General features: G+C 41.0%; 8 non-coding genes across 8 annotated transcripts; all 8 read left to right on the top strand.

The window, feature by feature from the left end:
* Positions 1 to 12,674: 12,674 nt before the first annotated feature.
* On the top strand, positions 12,675 to 12,746 carry trnag-ucc (transfer RNA glycine (anticodon UCC)). Its single transcript has one exon. It is a non-coding gene; the product is annotated as a tRNA-Gly (tRNA).
* Positions 12,747 to 13,179: 433 nt separating this feature from the next.
* trnag-ucc (transfer RNA glycine (anticodon UCC)) lies at positions 13,180 to 13,251 on the top strand. The gene has a single exon. It is a non-coding gene; the product is annotated as a tRNA-Gly (tRNA).
* A 1,444-nt stretch (positions 13,252 to 14,695) lies between these two features.
* On the top strand, positions 14,696 to 14,767 carry trnag-ucc (transfer RNA glycine (anticodon UCC)). Its single transcript has one exon. It is a non-coding gene; the product is annotated as a tRNA-Gly (tRNA).
* A 432-nt stretch (positions 14,768 to 15,199) lies between these two features.
* Positions 15,200 to 15,271, top strand: trnag-ucc (transfer RNA glycine (anticodon UCC)). Its single transcript has one exon. It is a non-coding gene; the product is annotated as a tRNA-Gly (tRNA).
* A 937-nt stretch (positions 15,272 to 16,208) lies between these two features.
* trnag-ucc (transfer RNA glycine (anticodon UCC)) lies at positions 16,209 to 16,280 on the top strand. The gene has a single exon. It is a non-coding gene; the product is annotated as a tRNA-Gly (tRNA).
* Positions 16,281 to 16,716: 436 nt separating this feature from the next.
* Positions 16,717 to 16,788, top strand: trnag-ucc (transfer RNA glycine (anticodon UCC)). The gene has a single exon. It is a non-coding gene; the product is annotated as a tRNA-Gly (tRNA).
* Positions 16,789 to 17,220: 432 nt separating this feature from the next.
* Positions 17,221 to 17,292, top strand: trnag-ucc (transfer RNA glycine (anticodon UCC)). The gene has a single exon. It is a non-coding gene; the product is annotated as a tRNA-Gly (tRNA).
* A 432-nt stretch (positions 17,293 to 17,724) lies between these two features.
* trnag-ucc (transfer RNA glycine (anticodon UCC)) lies at positions 17,725 to 17,796 on the top strand. The gene has a single exon. It is a non-coding gene; the product is annotated as a tRNA-Gly (tRNA).
* Positions 17,797 to 18,361: the final 565 nt, after the last annotated feature.

The following is an 18,361-nucleotide window of genomic DNA, read 5'->3' as shown; positions in this document are numbered from 1 at the left end:
AGAGACGGAAAACTATGACATTAAGCCAAATAGGAAACAAGGAGCAAAATACACAATGAAATTTGAAAGTCAGGTACAATGTGAAGTCAAAACTAAAATGCACAATCTAACTGCTAGTCTTACTTGAAATTTAAGCTACCTCACACTAAGGAGTGTTGACACATAGCATGATTGGTGTTCCGTTACATCGTTTGCACAATGATTATAATCGTAAGATATCAAAATGGTGCCACATAAATAAAGAACATTAAGATGTTAATACATTTAAAGTCACCTACAAACTTATTGTAAATTCAAGGTCAGAATCCGAATCTCCATGGGCCAAAGCCAAATAATAAACAAAAACATACAAATAAATAACGTTATGTCATTTTCCAACCCTCTTAATTCAGACTAGGGCTATGGGGGGACTAGAGAGTATCTCAGGTAGCACAGGTTGCAGGGCAGGAACAGACCCTGGACAGGGCGCCAGTCCAACATAGGGTCCAACACACCAAACGCACACACACCAGGACAATTTAGCATCGCTAACCCACCTAACCTGCATGTCTTTGGACTGCAGGATTAAATTCACACAGACACGGGGAGAGTATGCAAAGTCCATGGAGGCAGCAACACAACCTCTGCACCACCTGTAAAAAAAAGTTCATTAATATAATATCTTAAGTTATTCACATAAGTCACCTAGTTATATTTTAAACGTCTGTTTTTTTCAATTTGCTCAAGGGCCCAACAGAGTCTCTTTTTGGCATTTACGGGATTTGAACCGGCAACCTTCCGATTGCCAGTGCAGATCCCTAGCCTCAGAGCCACCACTCCACCTAAAAAGCAGGCTGTGTGGCCTGTGCAGGTCAAATTGGACCATACCGAAAAACATGACACAAAATGGATAAGGGGAACTGTTAAAACCCTTGAACATTATTATATGTATGAAATATCCATATACAGTAATCCCTCGCTATATCGTGCTTCGCCTTTCGCGGCTTCACTCTATCGCGGATTTTATATGTAAGCATATTTAAATATATATCGTGGATTTTTTGCTGGTTCGCGGGTTTCTGCAGACAATGGGTCTTTTAATTTCTGGTACATGCTTCCTCAGTTGGTTTGCCCAATTGATTTCATACAAGGGACGCTATTGGCAGATGGCTGAGAAGCTACCCAACTTACTTTTCTCTCTCTCTTGCGCTGACTTTCTCTGATCCTGACGTAGGGGGTGTGAGCAGGGGGGCTGTTCGCACACCTAGACGATACAGACGCTCGTCTAAAAATGCTGAAAGATTATCTTCATGTTGCTACCTTCTGTGCAGCTGCTTCCTGAAATGACATGCTGCACTGTGCTTCGCATACTTAAAAGCTCGAAGGGCACGTATTGATTTTTGATTGTTTGTTTTTCTCTGTCTCTCTCTCTCTCTCTCTCTCTCTCTGCTCCTGACAGAGTGGGTATGAGCAGCTGCCTTCATTGTAACTGCTTTGTGCCGCGGTGCTTCGCATACTTAAAAGCCAAACAGCCCTATTGATTTGTTTGCTTCCCTCTCTCTTTCTGACAGTCACTGCTCCTGACGCGCACTCCTTTAAAGAGGAAGATATGTTTGCATTCTTTTAATTGTGAGACAGAACTGTCATCTCTGTCTTGTCATGGAGCACAGTTTAAACTTTTGAAAAAGAGACAAATGTTTGTTTGCAGTGTTCGAATAACGTTCCTGTCTCTCTACAACCTCCTGTGTTTCTGTGCAAATCTGTGACCCAAGCATGACAATATAAAAATAACCATATAAACATATGGTTTCTACTTTGCGGATTTTCACCTTTCGCGGGGGGGTCTGGAACGCAACCCCCGCGATGGAGGAGGGATTACTGTATGTCCTATATGCACATTGGGGGCACACCATCTCCCCAATCCCGACACAGACAGACACAGGCACAAGGCTCTGCAACACACAAGGCTTTATTTCCAAGGGGGATGCTATTCACCCATTTCCCACCAGCACCACGCACAGTACAATAAACAGAACACAGCCTTTTGCCTTTTTTTTTTTTATTCTGTCACCTTCTGCCTCCACTCCTCCTCTGGCAAGCTTCGTCCTCCTCCTCCTCCTGGCTCTGGCTCCATGAATGAAGACATGCGGCTCCTTCTATGCTACACTTGGGAGTACTCCAGATGGCTCATTAGAGAGGCCTGGAAGCACTCCCAAGTGTTGTGAAAGCCCCACAAAGGGAGCACTGACCCCCCCCCCCCCACAGGTAGCCCCCATGGAACCCAACAGAGATGTGCCAAACCTTAACTCCCATGGAGCCCTGTTTCAATCCAAGGCATCACTGCAACCCATGGGGGCTGCCATCTAGTGCTCCAGGGAAGGCAGTACCCTGTGGAGATCTGTTCCCCTATCCTTCCTTTAAGAAGGTGTCCCAGAAAGGTAAATGTTCTGGCTGGCAGTCACAATATATATGTACAGGTAAAAATCCATTATAATGAACTGCCAGGGACATAAAAAATATTTTGTTGTAATGAGATTCTGTATCTGTCGCTATAGTGCTTTCTTTAACTTGTGTCCAGGCGTTTGCAATCATTTCAATAGCTTCTTACGAGTTAATTTTAATCTTCTCCTGTCTACAAGTTATGATGATAAGAAATTCTCTCAGCATTTCCTTGCAATAATACAATTTCAGGGTGCTAATGATGCCCAAACCCAATTGCTGAAGCACTGCTCTGCAGTTGGGTGGGAGGAATTCAACTTGAACATTATCTAAATGTGGAAGCATGTTGTGGGCAGCACAGTTATCAATCAGAGGCCAAATCATCCTTTTCTTCTTCTTCATATTGTAAGGTTTCTGAACTCTTTTGGGATCTCAACAGGAATGTCATGCTGAAGTGTGCCCCGAAGCGCGATTGCCGCGACTGTGGAAGATTGTTTGTCCGTTCCAGGGGCAGTGAGGCACCATAGAAGCGAATCCTAAAAGATCATGGGCGCGCTATAAGTCCCTGTCTTGCACCCCAAAACACGAGGCTTAGTTTCAGTACTTTAGCAAAACCAACTTTATTCAGCTTGAAACAGGAACAGCATGGTTATTTATTGTAGCGGGATCTACCACCCTCCTATACACAGACACAGCAGTCAGGCAGGGTCATGGCCAGGTTAGTGGCCAAGTAATACTGTTCCCTGCATCACCCATCGAGAGCTTTTCTGTTTGCTTCGATGAAGAGCCGCCCCAGTGCTGTGAGCCTGCTGTTGCCCCAGCAACAATAAACAGTCTTCCACAGACACGGTGATTGCATTTCAGGATGCTCTTCGGTGTGTTGTCCAGTTGGAGGAGGTCCCATGAGAGTTTAGAAACCTCACATTTTCTTGAATGAGAGCCGCATTAATAGAAATGTTTCTTGAACAAGCATCACTGAACCACATAAAAATGGCTTTTTCGGGGTTCAAATGCAGCAGTTCGCATACATTTGCAACCCAAGATTTTTCTTCTTTTTTTGTTCGGTCTTTCAAGAAAGTTGACAGTGTTGAGGGCGAAATTCTGAATTCACTAGTAACGTTGTTTTTCTTTTTGCCACAATCAAGAGCTGCAAAAATTTAAAGTTTCTTTTTCTAATATGAACTATTATCGTTTTTTTGTGTCTGCCGTTTAGGAGGGTGACAATGAGTTAAATTCCAATGGATGTTTTTCAAATGTTGACGAGCAATAAGCAAAAGGTATCACTGAAAACCACCAAAAACAAAAACAGCAAAAAAACAGTACGAGGAAAGTCCGAAGAAAGAAAAAAAATGACAATGTTTCAGTTCGGGGATCGTTGTGCACAAGTGAGCTGCGACCACAGAACTAACTGCTCTGTGGATGATTCATTCAAGCATTTCAAGGTCACTTTGTTGTAATGAAAGTATCTGCTTAATGTACTTCGTAGTAATGAGATTTCTATAGACTCGTGTTATATGGGAAAACTGTCAGGACCATAAAAATACTTGGTTGTAATGAAAATTTTGTTGTAAAGATATTCATTGTAACGGAATTTTACCTATATATCTTCTTCTTTTTCTTTTGGCTGCTCCTCTTTGGGGCTGCCACAGCAGATCATCTTCTTCAATATATTTCTGTCCTCTGGATCTTGTTCTGTTAAACCTATCTCTCTTTCTCTCTCTCTCTCTCTCTCTCTCTCTCTCTCTCTATATATATATATATATATATATATATATAAGGGTGGCACTTAAATAAGTGTAAAAGTTAGATGTTGGAATTTCTCAACTCTCAACCCCTGAATATGTTGAATATGAAAATTCCGTACATGTGATTCTTAATATTCAATATATTCATCATAGGTGTAATGTTGGTCACTAGTATACGAAATTAACATGCAGTGTCTCTGCAGATAACGATAAATCAAAATTGTATTGCACAACTTTATAGTCGTTAATTAGAAAATGTTGTGACTGTGCGGCAGCGACAGCAGATTTTTCTACTGTCAGGAAACATCTTCCTGTGACTTTCAACTGTCTGTAGAATGTATTGTTTCTGTTCCTCATCAGTTGTTATCATAGAGTTGTAATCCTGAATAAGTGCAGTGCCTCTTTCGGCAAAGTCATTGACAACTCACAGTTTTCTGACATGATGCACAGCTGCTTGATAGTCTGGGTGATCATTCAGTTCATCTGGAGTAAGTGAAAGATAGTCAGTTGGTAGCATCAAACTTTCAATCATTGCTTTGCAGACTGTGTAACAAAATTGTGTCTTCATTGGATGGCAGCTTATGACCACTTATATGAGCAATTGGCTCAATTGAACCAACTCACCAACACTGTACTCTGGCTACGTGTCAAAGGTGCAGACAAATTTGCCGCCATATAATTTCTGAAAAGCAAACAAAACAAATGGTGTAAACAAAATTTTAAACGCAAGCAAATTGCCAAGCAGACATAGAAAACGTTGACCCCAATTAAAATTGTGCAGTAAGTTTAAGTATTAAGTATAGAGAGAGGAGGAGAGTTAAGGTTAGGAGTGCGCACTGATACAGCACATTGCCGCATCCAAAACATGACAAACCAACTCAGGATCCTAGATTAGGACCCGAGTGTAGCCATGCAACAGGTGACACCTCAGCACCAAACTAGTTCTAATAGAATGGAACCAGTGTGAGGTATTTATGGCGGCTGGAGTGCCAATTCTGCCACCAACCCCCTCAGGTGGATGCAGATTAATGTCATACCCAGGACAGAGCAAATTGCAGGTTAAGGGCTTTGCTCAGGGGCCCAACGTAGTACAGGAGGTAAAATAAGAACAAATAACAACAAAATAATGTAAATGCTAGTGGTTAAGAAACAACTTGCAAAAAGTTCACAAATTAAAAACTCATCCAATCACATTCAACAAGCAAATTACTGTAAAGACACTAAATTACTGTAATTGTTACAAAGAGTAAGGCAGGCAAGAGTGATAAAGAAGTAAATTTGAAAGGACATTTTAAAAAATAATTAAGAAGAATCTTAAGTTACCTGCATTAGTACAGCAGTAAAACCAACATCTGAAGTTGAAACAACACTGAAAGCTGATGCACCATCACCAGATCAAACTGAATGTGACACCTCTAGATTTTTTTTTAAATCCATAAAATGTTATGGAAACAAACAGCAAGCACTTTGGAACTGAAAATATATGAAATGTGAAACAAGCCGACAGATGACCAGCCAAATCGGGGCTTCAAACTCCAACCAATTTCACTCCAATCACTTTCTTAATGAGAAGCCGATTCTAATGTTGGGGGCGACACGGTGGCAGAGCGGTAGCACTGCTGCTTCACAGGGAGTCACATCCCTAGTTTTCTCTGCCTGGAGTTTGCAGGTTTTCCTGGTGGGTTTCCACTAACAGCTGTGTTTGGGGTACTTCCAGATGGGCTTAAAGTGAAGAAGTACAAAATGTAATTGTCTTTACTTCACTATTGGCACGTGGACTTATCTTGCTTAACTGGAAGAATCCTAACTCTCCTCTTTTAAATCAGTGGGTAACTGATGTTATATACTATTTGAAACTGGAAAAAATCAAATTCGCACTTAGAGGATCTGTGCAAAAATTTTTCAGAACCTGGCAGGATCTAATCAATAACATTTTAGAATAAGCATTTAAATTGAGGAAGCAGGTTCTCTCCCCTCTTTTACTCCATTTATCTTTATTTATTTATTAATGTATCTATTCACTAGCATAAAGTTTTACACTGCTGGCCTAGCTCTCTCTCTCAGGGGTGGGAGTTGATTTGTTTAGAATCCTTTTTTTTATTATTATTTTTTGTAAAACTTGAGTTATGTGTATGGAATGTCATTTGATTTTAATAAAATCAATAAAATCATAAAAAAAAAATGAGAAGCCGATTCTTGCTGATAATTAAACTCATTATTTAATTCTAAAGTATGTTGCTGTTCTCATTGTGCCACAGCAGACATTTCCAAAACTATTGATTTTCTGATTTTTTTCTAAGAACACTATCAAGATTTTTGGTGACCTGAGAGATCAACCTTACTGAGACCACCATCACCTTTCTTTATTTTCAGATATTGTGTGATGGACATAGGTGAACTGGTCATGTGGTGGCTTGTTTTGTGTCTCATTATTGTTTTGGCTGCTAATTAAGTAAAAGAAACAACAAAGTGGCCTGAGTCAAGTTAATTAAAATTAAGGCAGAAGAAGTCAATGAGGGGCGGCACGGTGGCGCAGTGGGTAGCACTGCTGCCTCGCAGTTGGGAGATCTGTGGACCTGGGTTCGCTTCCCAGGTCCTCCCTGTGTAGAGTTTGCATGTTCTCCCCGTGACTGTGTGGGTTTCTTCCGGGCGCTTCGGTTTCCTCCCACAGTCCAAAGACATGCAGGTTAGGTGGATTGGCGATTCTAAATTGGCCCCAGTGTGTGCTTGGTGTGTTTGTGTGTGTCCTGCGGTGGGTTGGCACCCTGCCCGGGATTGGTTCCTGCCTTGTTCCCTGTGTTGGCTGGGATTGGCTCCCGCAGACCCCCGTGACCCTGTAGTTAGGATATAGCGGGTTGGATAATGGATGGATGGAAGTTAATGAGGAGCAAAAACTGGTCACTAATTAAGAAGATGGTTAGAATGAAAACCTGCAGCCACTGGGGCCCTCCAGGACCCGAGTTCGACACCTATGTCTTAAAACATTAAGTAATAAGAACGCAAATACTTTATATAGCAGTAATAATGTCAGTAACATAGAATGTATTTTCAGAAGCTCATGTAAATGAAATACAAATACAAACATACATCATGAGAACAACAGTAAGCATCGCTCTCTAACACACCACACCCCATCAATTTAAAAGAAACACACTTAAATGGTTTCAAAAGGTGAATGTTGAAAACTCTTAAGTCCAATATGTTAAAGTCATACATCTAAAAACTTGTAGATTAGCAGTGACATGAAAGCAATGAAAAGTTAAGCGTAATGACACCTTTTATTGGCTAACTAAAAAGACTACAATGTGCTGCATCTGTCCTATTGTCTATATAAACACAGGAAATTCTAGTTTTTGTATCACAGTCTTGCCTGAAGAAGGGACCTGAGTTGCCTCGAAAGTTTGCATATTGTAATCTTTTACTTAGCCGATAAAAGGTGTCATTTTCCTTGACATCTCATTACATACAGTATATAATGGCTAACACAGTAGATAGATAGATAGATAGATAGATAGATAGATAGATAGATAGATAGATAGATAGATAGATAGATAGATAGATAGATAGATAGATAGATAGATAGATAGATAGATAGATAGATAGATAGATAGATAGATAGATACTTTATTAATCCCAATCACAACAACAACTTACTACTACAGTGTTCTGAAATAATGTTCACCAGAAAGAGGTTTTCTCATTTTTGAGAGCAATCAGAGAGCACCACAGTATACAAGGTGTGAATGCTAGGGGACACCAAAGAGCCTCAAACCACAAATATGAACATGAAAGCACAGTCCTGAGTTCAAATAAAGGGATTTTATTACAAAATACATTGTACCAACAATAGAGAGGTGTTTCTTCTTTCTTTCTCTTTCTCTCTCTCTCTTTCCACCACACTGCTACTCGTCCAGTCGAGTGTTGACCTTCTCTGCTCTCAGCCCTGAACCACCTGGACAAGGCAGTGCTGTCTCTTTTATTGAGGACCTTGGAGTACTTCTGGTGACGTGATGTAGCCAGTTGGAAGCACTTTCAGGTTATTAAAAAGCCAGGCAGATCCTCCCCTGGCAATGCCCTCTATTGTCCATACAGGGCTGCTCCTCTGGACTCCAACTCCAATGCAACCCTGTGGGTGTCCAAAGTGGGACTCTATATGAGGGACACTGCCACCTATTAAGTGGGGGATGAACTGCTTCCTGCTGTGCTCTCCTGCTAGTTCTTGTGATCTTCAAGCTTCTCACACAGGATGGGGTTCATAAGGTGTCCCGACCAGGCATTGACCCCATTTAGTCCATCCTTCCATTAGGACATCCCGTCTGGGCAAGGACTCCACCTCCATTCTGGGTGGGATGCCAATCCATCCTCTGGGGCATCTACAAAGGGCTTAGAGAAAGCAGCCTTCAGTATCTCATCAGAGGTAATGTGTGTCCTGTGTGAGTGAAAGAATTCTACTGATGTCCTGACAGGGTCCTGAAGGAGAGTTCATGCACAGGTTTAGGGAAGGTGCTCCGTAAGAAGGTTCATGATACAGGTTTTAATTTTTTCTGTCTGCATTTTGCTAATTTGTTCTCTTTGTTATCCTCCTTCACGTAGAAAAAAATGAAAATGAAACAGTAGAATGACAATCTGTTTCATAAGGAAAGAGAGCTTCTGCTCTTTAGCTAGTTTTCTGAATATTCACATACTTCAAATCAGAAGCATCTAGGGTATGAATAAATCAAAGAAACCTTTAAATATTAAAAAAAAGAAAAAAACAATCAGCAACAGATCCAGTACACCATGTTCTGAAAGGCACCCACTGGAGGTCTTCTTGTACACCATGTTATAACAATAAGTGCTTAGCTTTGATTAAAATGATTAAGATGCAAAGCAAAAAGAACAAAAAAGAACACAGTAACCTTTTCTTCTGCAAAATGTATGACACTTTAATTTTAGTTACTTAGGTAGGATTTCAGCAAAATGGCATGCCATGCAGTCTTGTAGGCTTCTTAATAAATAAGCTAAGGGCACACATAGACAGATATGAAGGACACTATATAAAACAGGCAGTTTAATTCAGTGGTAGAACAACAGTTTTGAAGTGGGTTGGCATGCTCATAGTGGGCCCTGTGATTAGAGGTCAATGGCCAAGAACAGTTTTAATAAATAGTCAGGGGTCCTGGAGTGTGCAAGCTCCAAGCGGGTGCAGGTGCGTGTGTGAGTGGGTGCAGGTCCACTTGCTGCTCCGAGGTTGATTGGGGGGCTTGGCTGATCACGTATTCATGCACAAATGTGAGCACGTCAGTCAAGTACTACATTCACACCTCGGAGCAGGTGGAGGACAGGACGTGCACACAATCGGGGCTATAAAGGGAGCCTATATGGTAGAAGGGGAAAACAAGAAAAAGAATAAGAAAACAAGAGGAGAGAGAAAAATAAGGCACAGAAGGTAAGGGAATGAGAAAGAGACAGGATGGCAAGGAGCCTGTGCTGAGAGGAAAGGAGGCAAGTGCTTGGGAGTGTGCCCCAATGGACATGTGCAGCAGGCCTGCGCACGAGAACAGGGTTGGAGAAGAGGTGCTCCTTTTGAGCAACGCAGGCCCTGCTGTATATCATCTACCATTAGATGCAGAGGGACTGGATGTAGGAACCTGAAACTGGGATTAGAAGATGGCTGCATATGTCGGTGGTTGTCTTCATGTGCTGCAAGGTCCTGATGGGATGAGCTGAGGAGATGTCAGATTTTAGACAGAGGCACTGGGGCTAAGGACAAATCTTGTCTGTTTTTAAGGGTTAATTTGAAATTTTAACCTCTGCTACTTCCTTGATTTTGGAATGCACTGCACTTTTGGACACTGTTTTGGTTTTTGTATTAAGAACAGCAATAGACAGCTTGCACTAACCCAGTGGTTCTTAAATTGTTGGGAATGCCTCCCTAGGGGGCGCAAAGTAACAAAAAAGGGGGTGCGAATGTTGCCATATGTCGCGTAATTTCGCCATTCGTAGGAAAATTTTAAACTTGTAGTGGTGTATCTGCAGCAAAAAATATAGGAATACATTTTATTAGGGTTTCAAAAAAACGTTAGGGGGGCGCGATTAAAACTGTTATGAAAACTCGGGTCGAAAATACTTAAAGGTTGAGAAACGCTGCACTAACCGCTTGCTAGCTGTGTGCATCCTCATTTGCCCAGCTCATATGTTATGATATGTGTGAGATATGGCCAGCCATTCATCCCAGCCAGCACCCCCAGGCCGGCAGATGGAGCCCTCCTTGCAGCATGGAGATGCCCAGAATGCCAGCAGGGAATTATGGACAGTTGACTTTTAATGCACAGCCCCGCTGGATACCATGAGGACCACCAGGAGTCGCTGCAGGGTGGCCCTGGGACTATTTTCCCTACACCCCGGAAGTACGTCACAGTCACATGGACAGAAGAAATGACGTGCTTCCGGGATGAATAAAAGGAGTTTTACCTGACCCGGAAGTGATGGAAAGTCACATGGACTGAGGGACAAACACTTCCGGGTCAAGGACTATAAAGGACTCTGGGAAATCCCAGACGGACGAGCTGAGTTGGGAAGCAGGGTGGCTAAGCGTCTGGGAGTGGAGGATTATTGTGATTTGTTTATCGTGTATGGTTTATTGGAGATTTGTGGAGTGGTGGTGCTTTGTGCACAGTATTATTATAATAAATATCATATTTGGACTTTTATCCGGTGTCTGGTGTATTGTCCGAGGGTTCAAGGGAGCGAGAGCTCCTCTATCTGTCACATATGTTATATGTTATGTTATAATATGGTGTGTTATTGGGTTTAGGGGTTTATGCTGACACAACATTTTCATTGACGAAGCAATTTACAAGGCAAATAAAATGTTAGGCTATATCATAAAACACTGTTGAATACAAGTCAAGGGACGTTATGCTCAAACTGTATAATGCACTTATGAGACCACATCTGGAATACTGTGTGGAGTTCTGGTCAGCAGGAAGACATAGCAAGCACTTGAAGTTGTGCAGAGGAGAACAACCAAGTGCCTCCCAAGATTTAAGAACATGTCCTAATGTAACAGACTCAGAGAATTAAACCTATTTAGGTTTAGGAGACTGCATGGGACCTCATTCAGGTGTTTAATATTCTCATAGGCATTGATAAAGTCGATCCAGCAACATCCTTTCAGCTTATAGATGACTCACACGCTCAATGACATCAGTAGAAATTAAGGGCAAGTGCAATTAGGACTAAATCCAGGGAGAACTTCTTTATATACAGTATATATAAAGCTGTATGTTCAGGGGTAGCAGCCATAGACTGTGCAATACCTCCCCCTGGATGCTATATGGAACTCCATGGGAATTGGAGTTGGGTGCAGCCCTGCTGGGTCCCGCAAGCACTGTCAGGGGATGCTGCAGCTTGGACTCCTGAGCCCTTATGGGCAGTGTATTTGCCACACCAGGAAATGCAGCCGGAACTCGGCAGTCAACCACCTGGAGCACTTCCGGGTGGACTATTAAAGGGGCCAGCAGCCACCACGCAATGGCCAGAGTCGGGAGGAGGAGGACTACGCTTGCCGGGAGGAGTGGTGGTGCAAAGGAAGAGTGTTTTGTGCTTGTGTGTTTACTTGTGGGACTGTGTTGTGCCTATGGGACACGGGAAAGACGTGCCCCACAGGTGAAGAAAAATATACATGCCTCCGGAGTGAGTCTGTGTTGGGTCAAATGCCTATATAGTGCCTTTATGTTACAATATATATATTGTAATATATACCAGTCATCCCCCGTGGCTTTGCCCACGTATTAGTGAAACAGGACAGTGAGGAGGGCCCAGACCAACTCTCTACTCCTGACGTCACTATTCCCCCTCCCCTCGGCCCACAGCCTGTGTCTCGGATTAGCGTGAAAATAGGCCCGGTCTTAGGTATTATGGGGCCCTAGGCGAAAGGGGGGTCCAGGGGGCCCCTGAGGGGGGCAGAGCCCCCCTGGAAGCTCTGTGAAATGCGTGAAAATTAGACCAATGAGTCGATCCGGGGCACCCCGGAGGCCAGGGCCCTAGGCGGTCGCCAACTTCGCCTATGCCTGAGGCCGGGCCTGATTGGGACAAATAATGCTGTAGTATATTTAAGTATATATGACAATTGCTCACTCGGACAATTTGTGTTGGGGGCCCCCAAGAAGGCGAGGGCCCTAAGCTATAGCTTGTGTAGCTTATACATAAATCCTGGACTGACAGGGTATACTTTATATTGGCAAAAAAATGCAATGTCTTCAAGTGTAACTTTCTACAGGAATGAAGTATCTGACGTATCAAATCACTCCATACGAAAAAAAATAAACGTTAAATAACTTATTTCTGCTAAATTGGCTAATTTACATGAAAGGTGACTCTGGACGTCAAATCCAATCTCTACGTCCTGCATTCACAGTAAAAACAAAACCCATCCGGCCGTTACCGAGTCATATCCTATTTCATAACGAATCTGGGAAAAAAACTCGATGAATTTAATGGGAAAATACAAGCAAATGTCTGTCACTTGCGTTGGTGGTATAGTGGTTAGCATAGCTGCCTTCCAAGCAGTTGACCCGGGTTCGATTCTTGGCCAACGCAACACTGTGGTTTTAATACGAGCTCCGGCCAAGTTAAATGCATTGTTACTAACGTCTTACTAACTTAGTTATGCACTATGATAAGTCTGTACTGGGTATACTGAATATTGGCAAAAAATGCAGTGTCTTTAAGTGTAACTTTCTACAGGAATGAAGTATCTGACGTATCAAATCACTCGTAATTCTTTTCAGACGTTGTGAAGAACCTTATTACTACAACGAAAAAAAATAAACGTTAAATAACTTATTTCTGCTAAATTGGCTAATTTACATGAAAGGTGACTCTGGACGTCAAATCCAATCTCTACGTCCTGCATTCACAGTAAAAACAAAACCCATCCGGCCGTTACCGAGTCATATCCTATTTCATAACGAATCTGGGGAAAAAAACTCGATGAATTTAATGGGAAAATACAAGCAAATGTCTTTTACTTGCGTTGGTGGTATAGTGGTTAGCAGAGCTGCCTTCCAAGCTGTTGACCCGGGTTCGATTCCCGGCCAACGCAACACTGCAGTTTTAATACGAGCTCCGGCCAAGTTAAATGCATTGTTACTAACGTCTTACTAACTTAGTTATGCACTATGATAAGTCTGTACTGGGTATACTGAATATTGGCAAAAAATGCAGTGTCTTTAAGTGTAAGTTTCTACAGGAATGAAGTATCTGACGTATCAAATCACTCGTAATTGTTTTCAGACGTTGTGAAGAACCTTATTACTACAACGAAAAAAAATAAACGTTAAATAACTTATTTCTGCTAAATTGGCTAATTTACATGAAAGGCGACTCTGGACGTCAAATCCAATCTCTACGTCCTGCATTCACAGTAAAAACAAAACCCATCCAGCCGTTACCGAGTCATATAGTATTTCATAACGAATCTGGGAAAAAAACTCGATGAATTTAATGGGTAAATAGAAGAAAGCATCCGTCATTTGCGTTGGTGGTATAGTGGTTAGCATATCTGTTTTCCAAGCAGTTGACCTGGGTTTGATTCCCGGCCAACGCAACACTGCAGTTTTAATAAGAGATCCGGCCAAGTTAAATGCATTGTTAGTAACGTCTTACTAACTTAGTTATGCACTATGATAAGTCTGTACTGGGTATACTGAATATTGGCAACAAATGCAGTGTCTTTAAGTGTAAGTTTCTACAGGAATGAAGTATCTGACGTATCAAATCACTCGTAATTCTTTTCAGACGTTGTGAAGAACCTTATTACTACAACGAAAAAAAATAAACGTTAAATAACTTATTTCTGCTAAATTGGCTAATTTACATGAAAGGTGACTCTGGACGTCAAATCCAATCTCTACGTCCTGCATTCACAGTAAAAACAAAACCCATCCGGCCGTTACCATGTCATATCGTATTTCATAACGAATCTGGGAAAAAAACTCGATGAATTTAATGGGAAAATACAAGCAAATGTCTGTCATTTGTGTTGGTGGTATAGTGGTTAGCATATCTGTTTTCCAAGCAGTTGACCAGGGTTTGATTCCCGGCCAACCCAACACTGCAGTTTTAATACTAGCTCCGGACAAGTTAAAGGCATTGTTAGTAACGTCTTACTAACTTAGTTACGCACTATGATAAGTCTGTACTGGGTAAACTGAATATTGGCAACAAATGCAGTGTCTTTAAGTGTAAGTTTCTACAGGAATGAAGTATCTGACGTATCAAATCACTCGTAATTCTTTTCAGACGTTGTGAAGAACCTTATTACTACAACGAAAAAAAAATAAGACACGTTAAATAACTTATTTCTGCTAAATTGGCTAATTTACATGAAAGGTGACTCTGGACGTCAAATCCAATCTCTACGTCCTGCATTCAAAGTAAAAACAAAACCCATCCGGCCGTTACCGAGTCATATCCTATTTCATAACGAATCTGGGAAAAAAACTCGATGAATTTAATGGGAAAATACAAGCAAATGTCTGTCACTTGCGTTGGTGGTATAGTGGTTAGCATAACTGCCTTCCAAGCAGTTGACCCGGGTTCGATTCTTGGCCAACGCAACACTGTGGTTTTAATACGAGCTCCGGCCAAGTTAAATGCATTGTTACTAACGTCTTACTAACTTAGTTATGCACTATGATAAGTCTATACTGGGTATACTGTATATTGGCAAGAAATGCAGTGTCTTTAAGTGTAAATTTCTACAGGAATGAAGTATCTGACGTATCAAATCACTCGTAATTCTTTTCAGATGTTGTGAAGAACCTTATTACTACAGCGAAAAAAAATAAACGTTAAATAACTTATTTCTGCTAAATTGGCTAATTTACATGAAAGGTGACTCTGGACGTCAAATCCAATCTCTACGTCCTGCATTCACAGTAAAAACAAAACCCATCCGGCCGTTACCGAGTCATATCCTATTTCATAACGAATCTGGGAAAAAAACTCGATGAATTTAATGGGGAAATACAAGCAAATGTCTGTCACTTGCGTTGGTGGTATAGTGGTTAGCATAGCTGCCTTCCAAGCAGTTGACCCGGGTTCGATTCCCGGCCAACGCAACACTGCAGTTTTAATACGAGCTCCGGCCAAGTTAAATGCATTGTTACTAATGTCTTACTAACTTAGTTATGCACTATGATAAGTCTGTACAGGGTATACTGAATATTGGAAATAAATGCAGTGTCTGTAAGTGTAAGTTTCTACAGGAATGAAGTATCTGACGTATCAAATCACTCGTAATTCTTTTCAGACGTTGTGAAGAACCTTATTACTACAACGAAAAAAAAATAAACGTTAAATAACTTATTTCTGCTAAATTGGCTAATTTACATGAAAGGTGACTCTGGACGTCAAATCCAATCTCTACGTCCTGCATTCACAGTAAAAACAAAACCCATCCGGCCGTTACCGAGTCATATCCTATTTCATAACGAATCTGGGAAAAAAACTCGATGAATTTAATGGGTAAATAGAAGAAAACATCCGTCATTTGTGTTGGTGGTATAGTGGTTAGCATATCTGTTTTCCAAGCAGTTGACCTGGGTTTGATTCCCGGCCAACCCAACACTGCAGTTTTAATACTAGCTCCGGACAAGTTAAAGGCATTGTTAGTAACGTCTTACTAACTTAGTTACGCACTATGATAAGTCTGTACTGGGTAAACTGAATATTGGCAACAAATGCAGTGTCTTTAAGTGTAACTTTCTACAGGAATGAAGTATCTGACGTGTCAAATCACTCGTAATTCTTTTCAGACGTTGTGAAGAACCTTATTACTACAACGAAAAAAAATAAACGTTAAATAACTTATTTCTGCTAAATTGGCTAATTTATATGAAAGGTGACTCTGGACGTCAAATCCAATCTCTACGTCCTGCATTCACAGTAAAAACAAAACCAATCCGGCCGTTACCGAGTCATATCCTATTTCATAACGAATCTGGGAAAAAAACTCGATGAATTTAATGGGAAAATACAAACAAATGTACATCATTTGCGTTGGTGGTATAGTGGTTAGTATAGCTGCCTTCCAAGCAGTTGAACCGGGTTCGATTCCCGGCCAACGAAACACTGCAGTTTTAATAAGAGATCCGGCCAAGTTAAATGCATTGTTAGTAACGTCTTACTAACTTAGTTATGCACTATGATAAGTCTGTACTGGGTATGCTGTATATTGGCAAGAAGTGCAGTGTCATTAAGTGTAAGTTTCTACAGGAATGAAGTATCTGACGTATCAAATCACTCGTAATTCTTTTCAGACGTTGTGAAGAACCTTATTACTACAACGAAAAAAAAATAAGAAACGTTAAATAACTTATTTCTGCTAAATTGGCTAATTTACATGAAAGGTGACTCTGGACGTCAAATCCAATCTCTACGTCCTGCATTCAAAGTAAAAACAAAACCCATCCGGCCGTTACCGAGTCATATCCTATTTCATAACGAATCTGGGAAAAAAACTCGATGAATTTAATGGGAAAATACAAGCAAATGTCTGTCACTTGCGTTGGTGGTATAATGGTTAGCATAGCTGCCTTCCAAGCAGTTGACCCGGGTTCGATTCCCGGCCAACGCAACACTGCAGTTTTAATACGAGCTCCGGCCAAGTTAAATGCATTGTTACTAATGTCTTACTAACTTAGTTATGCACTATGATAAGTCTGTACTGGGTATACTGAATATTGGCAAAAAATGCAGTGTCTTTAAGTGTAAGTTTCTACAGGAATGAAGTATCTGACGTATCAAATCACTCGTAATTCTTTTCAGACGTTGTGAAGAACCTTATTACTACAACGAAAAAAAATAAACGTTAAATAACTTATTTCTGCTAAATTGGCTAATTTACATGAAAGGTGACTCTGGACGTCAAATCCAATCTCTACGTCCTGCATTCACAGTAAAAACAAAACCCATCCGGCCGTTACCGAGTCATATCCTATTTCATAACGAATCTGGGAAAAAAACTCGATGAATTTAATGGGGAAATACAAGCAAATGTCTGTCACTTGCGTTGGTGGTATAGTGGTTAGCATAACTGCCTTCCAAGCAGTTGACCCGGGTTCGATTCTTGGCCAACGCAACACTGTGGTTTTAATACGAGCTCCGGCCAAGTTAAATGCATTGTTACTAACGTCTTACTAACTTAGTTATGCACTATGATAAGTCTATACTGGGTATACTGTATATTGGCAAGAAATGCAGTGTCTTTAAGTGTAAATTTCTACAGGAATGAAGTATCTGACGTATCAAATCACTCGTAATTCTTTTCAGATGTTGTGAAGAACCTTATTACTACAACGAAAAAAAATAAACGTTAAATAACTTATTTCTGCTAAATTGGCTAATTTACATGAAAGGTGACTCTGGACGTCAAATCCAATCTCTACGTCCTGCATTCACAGTAAAAACAAAACCCATCCGGCCGTTACCGAGTCATATCCTATTTCATAACGAATCTGGGAAAAAAACTCGATGAATTTAATGGGGAAATACAAGCAAATGTCTGTCACTTGCGTTGGTGGTATAGTGGTTAGCATAGCTGCCTTCCAAGCAGTTGACCCGGGTTCGATTCCCGGCCAACGCAACACTGCAGTTTTAATACGGGCTCCGGCCAAGTTAAATGCATTGTTACTAATGTCTTACTAACTTAGTTATGCACTATGATAAGTCTGTACAGGGTATACTGAATATTGGAAATAAATGCGGTGTCTGTAAGTGTAAGTTTCTACAGGAATGAAGTATCTGACGTATCAAATCACTCGTAATTCTTTTCAGACGTTGTGAAGAACCTTATTACTACAACGAAAAAAAAATAAACGTTAAATAACTTATTTCTGCTAAATTGGCTAATTTACATGAAAGGTGACTCTGGACGTCAAATCCAATCTCTACGTCCTGCATTCACAGTAAAAACAAAACCCATCCGGCCGTTACCGAGTCATATCCTATTTCATAACGAATCTGGGAAAAAAACTCGATGAATTTAATGGGAAAATACAAGCAAATGTCTGTCACTTGTGTTGGTGGTATAGTGGTTAGCATATCTGTTTTCCAAGCAGTTGACCTGGGTTTGATTCCCGGCCAACCCAACACTGCAGTTTTAATACTAGCTCCGGACAAGTTAAAGGCATTGTTAGTAACGTCTTACT

The sequence above is a fragment of the Erpetoichthys calabaricus genome, chromosome 5 (assembly GCF_900747795.2).
Source record: "Erpetoichthys calabaricus chromosome 5, fErpCal1.3, whole genome shotgun sequence".
In the NCBI taxonomy this organism is placed as follows: Eukaryota; Metazoa; Chordata; class Cladistia; order Polypteriformes; family Polypteridae; genus Erpetoichthys; species Erpetoichthys calabaricus.
Note: the sequence above shows the minus strand (reverse complement) of the source record. Positions and strands in the feature narration are given on the sequence as shown.